Here is an 8014-nt window from a genome sequence, read left to right as displayed (position 1 = left end):
TGTGTATTGTAGAAATAGCAAAAAAATAAACCAAATATGAACATTTGGTAAGTGATGAAGATAAACTTCTAGATAATCCTGACTTTGAAAACAGGCCCATCTTCCCCAGGATGAACGCCTCAGATTGACTAACTTGGCCTCCAAACCTAGGAAGTGCTTTTAGGCACCTGAACATACCTAAGCAACCCACAGTGCTTTGTTCCAATAATACTGACTTTAATTTCTCTAAACAGCCACCAGGTGTCTATATACACTCACATGTGCCATGTTTGACTCCAGGGTCAACAATTGTGGAAGTTGAGCAGAAAGGGAAGTAACTAGCCCAAGGACACAGGGTTATCAGTAGGGCACTTTGCACTAGAGCCCAGGTTTGGGTGGCTGGTTAGTGCTCAGACCCAGTTCGAACTCTTGGAGCATGAACTCCATGAGCGAGTGCTCTAGGTCTATATGTAGGAGAAACACATTTCACAGAATCATGATTCCATCAAATCACCCATCCCTCTATCTCTTCACAGAATAACACTTACATCATCCTAACCAAAGAAGAATCCTCTAGTCCACCAGAAAAGAGATTTTTAAAGGTTTTATTTATTTGAAAGAGAAAGAGAACAAGAGAGAAAGAGCATGAGTGGGGGGTGGGCAAAAGGAGAGAGAGAAGCAAAAACAGAGACTCAATTCCAGGACCCTGCAATCATGACCTGAGCTAGAGGCAGACACTTAACTGATTGAACCACCAGGTGACCCCAGAAAACAGATTTAAATCACCCCCTCTGTTTCCCTGAGCCTCCACCCCAGGTTCTGACACTTTACACAGCTGGGAAGTTCTTGGCTGTGCCTTCAGATGCCCTCATTCAGCACCAAAATGTCCAGTTTGCTCCAGCAGGCCCAAGTATGTTTTCCTCTTTATGCCTTTAATGTCTGTCTCCCGTGAGCACAGGAGCACATTAGCATTGTTCAGGGCACAGCAGGGGTCCCCACCTGCAAACTTCTACTGCTCTTTCCCTTGTCCTAAGTTCTAGCTGTTGACAAACCTGAGGTAGATACTTACTTCTTTGTTCTCCACACATACTTGGTACCTGCAGCTCAGGGGCCAGCGGTATCATTCAGCATATTCAGGCTCACATTGCCTCTATTTATGTGTCTGTCCTGTTTGCACAAGTGCACACTACCATGGTGGGATTGTAAGTTCCTTGACTTTCTATTATTCCCAGCACCACACAAAGAAACTTACATGTAGTGATGCTCAGTGAATGCTTGTTCAATTAGTTCCAAGGTGACGAACTTGAGAGATCTGTGTGAATTCTAGATATGAGATTTTTATGTCCATGTGGGATGGTTGCCCCTCTACCCTAAAGAATGGCTCCCCTGGAAAATGGCAGACATCTCTTCAGTGGCAACACTGGCTCTGTTTGAAGACCCATATGGGTGATATGATGCATAACACGGGTGAGGCTTAGCTGAGCCAGTTTGAGGAAGCCAAGGATCACAAGCACACAGACTTCCATGGCCTGGGCACCTCTGATGTCTATAGCTACCCTTGGGGATCACTAGCTGCCTTTCCCACCTCTTCTCTCCCCCTCCTTCCATAGTCTCCTTCCTCCATTCTTCCCTCTTTTGCCCCTTATACACCCTCCTCTTACATTCCCTGTCCATCTTCTCACCATCTTTTCCCCTGCCCCCTCTTCTTTTCCATCTCCCTGCATTGCATAAACACCAGAACTCCATTCCTAAGACTCAGGGCCATGACTAGAGGAGCTCCAAAGACCAGCTCAACAGCAGCTCAAACACAGTGGCATTTGGAGTCTCCTGTCCTAAAGGACTCTGCACCAGGGAAGGCTCCAGTGGGAAACCCTTTACTAGCTCTTGCACCCCCTTCTGGCATTAACCTGTATATGTTGTTCGGTCAGTCACTTGCCCCCCGCTCCCCGTGTTTGCTTCCACTGTCCTCTTACCAAGCCCTCTTACCACCCTGTCTGTGGGACCCCACCTTGCCATATGTGGGCCAGTCCAGTTGCTGGGGTCCCCCAGCTCCCATAGGGGGCACTCAGAGCACCATCAGACCCACTGTAGGAGCCAGCCAGTATGTGCCTATTGCATACCCAGAGATTGGTGGGCAGCTTTAGCACCAGGCAGAGAGAAGCAAGCATCTGGGCCAGAGGCCAGCTCGTGCCCAGGAGTACACAGTCTTGCAGTTCGGCTGCCCTGATCCCAACTAAGCATGTTTCCACTAAGCCCTGAGCAAAGCGCTGAACAACACTCTATACTAGAGCAGAACTGACACATATCCTGTCCAGATGCAGTTGACCTGGTGCCAACAGTAACAGCTGTAGTGCCGCCCCACCACTACCTTGGGGCTCTTCCCCTCCACCTTCTCAGGCCTAGATCTGAGAACTGCTCTCATCCCATGCACCCTTGCTAAGGATCTCTTCAGAACCTGGTAAGCAACTGTGTGTGGCCACTGATTTCATTTTATTCCTGGCCATAATTGTAAGAGATGAAAATTGGCAGGAAAGGAAGACCACCGGGGAGAGGTCCAGAGGGAGACACGTTGGAAATGCCAGATTCCAGAGCAAGTCCATGAGCTTGTGCTGCTGAGTAATGTGGAAGAATGGGTGCCTCTCCCAGACATTTTAGACCCAGCACTGACAAAGTTAAACAGGACCAACGCTCTCCTTATACCTTCCCACTCTCAGCTGTTGTGCACATGAGAAAACTAAGAAACACCCCATGGCTGATCAATGTAAGAACCTGAAAGTGAGCCGGGTTGTTCTGACTCTTATTAGAAAGTCTATTTCCATAACAAGAAACTACAAGTGCCAGATATAAGGGCGAACTTGTGGCAGCTTTCAGCTGAGGTCAGGTCAAACAGAAAGCTGAAAAGCCAACATGCAATTTAGCAGCCACCCCTGGGGGATAATCTGAAAAGTGTATTCCAGCGGGAGGCTGATGGCTAAGGAGCCAGCCCATGGGTTCCCCCTGGGGTCTTGAGGTACCAGGAGTCTGATTCACAGGAACCACACTCAGATTTCCTGACTGATGAGCTGAACACCAATATTCATGTATAAGAGACACCAGTCATCCTCAGGCCAGACGCTAGGATGTGTCTCTCACATGTACAAGACCACTAAGGAGTCTGCTACCACATATCACAAGTTTATAGGAGACACAGAGTTAGGACAGAAAATATTTCACCTTGAGAGAGATTTTAAATTAAAAACAAGAATGCTCTTTCCCAGAATATAGCTAGTGGAAATCTAATAATTTGAACTTCTTCCACTCTGTTTTTTTTTTTAAACATCATAGTAACCTCTTTGTTTTCCTTTGTTACTCCAACACCCCTCCACACCATGTTAATAACTTCTTATAAAACAATTTCCAAGCCCATGGAATAGTTTTCCTTGATTTCCCTTCAGAATGGTTTTTTCCAGGTGCTTCCTTATGAAGGCACTGTAAACTCACCCTACTGTCCCCAACTATAGCTGGATAAATTACTTCCCAGAAGGCTTTCAGTGGAGTAAGCAGCCCACCTCCCCCATTACACCTGACTTCAGGTTAGCCTCAAAGAGGACTGAGATGGACTTCATGTTCTCTTCCAGATTTTTTACCTCTATTTTGTCTTTAGTTCTTTGCACCTTCTATCCCTCTTTCCTTCTGCATTAAAAAAAAAAAACAAACAAACAAACAAAAAACTAAATCCAGGTCTTCAGTGCCTAGGGCAAGACAGAACATTGAGAGTGGCCCCTCAACCCCTGGCCCACCTCATGGGCTGAGATTAAACCCTTTCAAGTCTATGCATTCAACTATTCAACCTTCTCTTCCTCACCTCTGCACAGTCAGAACCTTGCCACCTGTGCCAGTTCCCATGCTGTCATTTGAGGGAAGGCTTACTCTTCATGGCAGGCCCTTTCAGTAATGCCTTCTGTCTATTTCTAACCAGAATGCCTGGGTGAGATGAAACTCTTCTTTAGATTTCACTGTGGTCAGTGCAATACATAATAATAGCAACTATGGTAACATGGAAAATAGGGTGACAATAATAGTAGTTATTGGATGGTCTCTTATCATTTGTGGGCCAAGGGAAGGAGACCCGGTTTCTGCAGAGCAGAACCTCTCTTCACTACTGTGTACTGTGGTAGGAGGAGCCATGCTGACCTCAGCCTCTCTTCCAGCCACAGTGCACAGAGACTCAGCCAGTGGGCCAGTCTGGGACAACTGAGCCAACACTGGCCCAAACTGGTGTTCTGAGGCCAGGAAAGACAAGAGAGGAAACCATAGCTCTGCCTCTTCTTGATGAGGAGAGCCAAGTCAAAAGAAGTGTAGATAAAATTAAATTTCCTTACAACCTGCAGCCCATGGATACATACCTGAGACAGGCAGAGCAGGACCATTCATTCCTCCAGGAACTCACAACTGCCTTAATGGTAATGTTTTGCTAGAGGGAAAAAGTTACCTCAGCTGGACAATAGCCAGACCTCCAGGATCCTGGAAGTCTCCTTTAACACCTAAAAATCCCAGTGGAAACTTCCTTTATCTCTGCCCTCGTTCCCCAACGTAAAGTATATAATCAGTTATCCTCACAATTCCAATTCCAATGGTGCTCTTCCTGCACACAGGTCCTCTCCCAGTGCTTTAATAAAACACATTTTGGTACCAAAAAAAAAAAAAAAAGTCTCAGTAATTCTTTCTCTTTTTTCCAAGATTTTATTTATTTATTTGAGAGAGAGACAGAGCCAGCAAGGGGGTGGGGGAAGAGCAGAGAGAGAAGGAGAAACAGGATCCCCACTCTGAGCTTAAGGACCTGAGCCAAAGGTAGATGCCTAACAGACTGAGCCACCCAAGTGTCCCTCAAGAATTCTTTCTTGACCAAATGTCACATCATGCTGAAGGGAAACCCCTGGAGTTTATTAAAAAATGAAAGTCATCCAAACAAAACATTTCCCAGAACTGGCTATGCCCTGAGAACCATGTCCCAAAACTCCACCAGAGCCTTTCCCAAGACTTTTTATGCAACTTTAGTGCATCTCTGCCTGTGTCTTCCCCAAAAGAGAAGAAAAAGTGGTGAGGCAGAGAGACTGGAGGTGAGAGAATGAGCCTGGTTACTAAGTATCAGATCAGAAGGGACCTAAATGGCTCCTCCCTCTGTGGAAGCAGGTAGTCAAAGTGTGTCTCACATCCTCTGTGAAAGCCCAGGACTTGCCGTCAAGCCAGAGGCACCAGGATCATCTTAAATGCTGATTTCAGCAGCCAGGAATCTTCCCAGATATGCTTCACAGCATGTATTGCTGCTTGTTGTTGTTTTTGGACTTGGTTATTTGAGTATTAATCAAGTACCACAAAGTCAGGAACCCTCAGACACTTGCCCAGGGTTTGGCATAGAACAAGCTCACATAAATATTTGTTAAATAAACAGACAGGAATGAATAGGCACCAGTCAGTTCTGGGTGTCATGTTTTATGAGAGCAGCTGACAAACAATAGCACATCTGGAGGTGGTGGCCAGGATTGGGAATGTTCTGGAGACCTCATCACATGAGAAAAGATTTTAAGAAGAGAAGCTAAAGAGATAGAGAAGAGGTATAGGAGGAAGCCTAGCCAAATGTCTTGTGGATGTCATATGGAAGAAGGATGCAATAAGCCTTGAATTACATTGTTCCAGAAGGGAGAATGGGAGCCAAGGAGTAGAGGTCCCAGGTAGATTGCATGTCCCAGTGATGGACATCCCCAAGGCTAGAGCTACCTTGAGAAAGGAAGAGACAGACTGATGGGAGGAAGGCCTCCTCCATCAGAGGGCATGGCCGGGCATAGGCTGGTCACTGCCCTGGCGAACGGCACAGGGATGAGTACACATGTTTTGAAAGATTACCTGGAAGATTTCAAACTCATGTCTCTCATGCCCCAGAACAGAAGGGCAAGTACCTATGTGATGAGTCCTGAGGGGCCCTGAGCAGTGATGAGAAAGAAAAAAATCTGACTTCAACATCCCTCACTCAAATTTTTACCTTTACTGACTCTACTCACCAAACTCCTAACACTAACTCTCCTGGCTTGGGTGTGAGTAACTGAAGAAAAGAAAGAAAGAGAGGATGGAAGGAAGGAAGGAAGGAAGGAAAGGAGGATTGGAGGGGGGAGGGAGGGAAAGAGAGAGAGGAAGAAAGAGAAAGAAAGAAAGAAAGAAGGAAGACAGGAAGGAAGGATGGATGGATAAAGGAACTCACTTAAGAGTGTTAATGCCTTACCACATTGATCCACATTTTGAAAGAGGGTGCCTAGCCTTGCCATAATGAGCACTGGGTGTTGTATGGAAGTGCTATATTGTATTCCTAAAACTAATATCACTGTATGTTCACCAACTGGAATTTAAATTTTAAAAAAATAAAGAGTACCTCGAGAAGACATGAGCAAGTCTAATGTTGGGTTGGCAGCACAGTAACGTTTGAATAGGAGAGTCTTCTTGGATGCCCTCCAGTTAGTCAAACAACAAGGGCTCAGAACCCACCCTACAGCCACCACAGTGCTACACAGTGGGATGGACACAGGATTGAAAGGTAGAAATCCAGTGTTTAAACCCCAACTCCACCTTACACTGACTATGTTGTCTTGGTCAATTACTTAGCTTCCTTGGGTTTCAATTTCCTCATCTGTAAAATGGGTTTAGTACCCCCAATTCTTTTTTTTACAGTTTTCTTTATTTGAGAGAGAGCATTGTGGGGTGGGGAGGAGGGTCAGAGGGGGAGAGAAAGGAGGGGGGAAAGAATCTTAAGCAGACTTGGGGCTGAGCGCAGAGCTCTACTTGGGGCTCAATCTCACCACCCTGAGATCATGACCTGAGCTGAAACCAAGAGTCGGAAGCCCAACTGACTGAGCCCCCCAGGTGCTCCTGCCCCACTTCTTGAGTAGAAACACACAAAAGGATGGAGAAAGGAAATGGAAACAAGACACAGAAGAAACAGGCAGCTCTGGCCCAGGGAGAGGACTGAGTAGACCTCTAGCCACACCTCATCTCTACCGAGAGCCCTGTCTTCCCTACTGTTACAGGAGGCTCCTCTGTCCTCTCTCCAGCAGGCCCAGCATGCCCAAAGGCCCTTATTCTTGTTCCCCTCCAGAACCACTTCAGGATCTCCAGGGGATGTCCTCAACCTTGCCCTTCCCGTTCCAATAAGCATTTACCAGCTTCAGAGGGAGAGACAGTTCCCGTAAATTAAAACCAGTTTAGCAAATGCAGGCGAATAAACCCTCAAGTTTCTTTATTGCAAGTAAAGGGCTTCTTTATTCTGTTGCATAGAACTGACTCAGAGCAAATTAAAACTGATTTCACAATGACCTGCTGACCTTGCTCTTCACTGATGGTATGGCAGATACCAAAATAAATCACCTAAACTGCAGGGCTGGGCTGAGAATGAGATTTGAGAATATATTTTCTGACAAGAAACAAACCATAAAGGAAATGGGATCCTCTGGTGACTACCTATAGGTCTGCTTATTTGAGTTATCCCTTGGACATTTCTAGCATATATTAAATCAGGGGTAGGCAAACTTTCTCTCTAAAGGGCCAGATAATAAATATTTTAGGCATTTGTATCCTAAGGATATTACATTGGTACTTATATGTAACAAAAGAGAAAACAAATTTCCATGATTTTCATTGACCAAATTTAAAATATGATCATAATTGAATATATTTTTTTATAATACAGGTCTACAATGAGAAAAAATATAATTCTCTTCTTAAGGAGTAACAGTTCATCTAAGGTTCAAAGTTGTTCCCAGTCATCAAAATCAACTGCAAATGTTCCTCTGTTAATGCTGATGTATAAAGAGATCTTACATATTCCATATTTTAAAATGTCTTTTAGATATAGATATAGATATTACCAATGTCAATCCACAGACGAGATTCTAATTCAGCATATTCGTCACTTGGAAGGTATCCATAGAATTCTACTAGCTTCCTCTTTTGATATTTGCCTTATAACATGGCATTACATTAAAGAGTAACTCCTTCCAACTGAAGGTTA

Source organism: Mustela erminea, chromosome 10 (assembly GCF_009829155.1).
Source record: "Mustela erminea isolate mMusErm1 chromosome 10, mMusErm1.Pri, whole genome shotgun sequence".
NCBI lineage: Eukaryota > Metazoa > Chordata > Mammalia > Carnivora > Mustelidae > Mustela > Mustela erminea.
The sequence above is the reverse complement of the archived record's forward strand: the minus strand, read 5'-3'. Positions refer to the sequence as shown.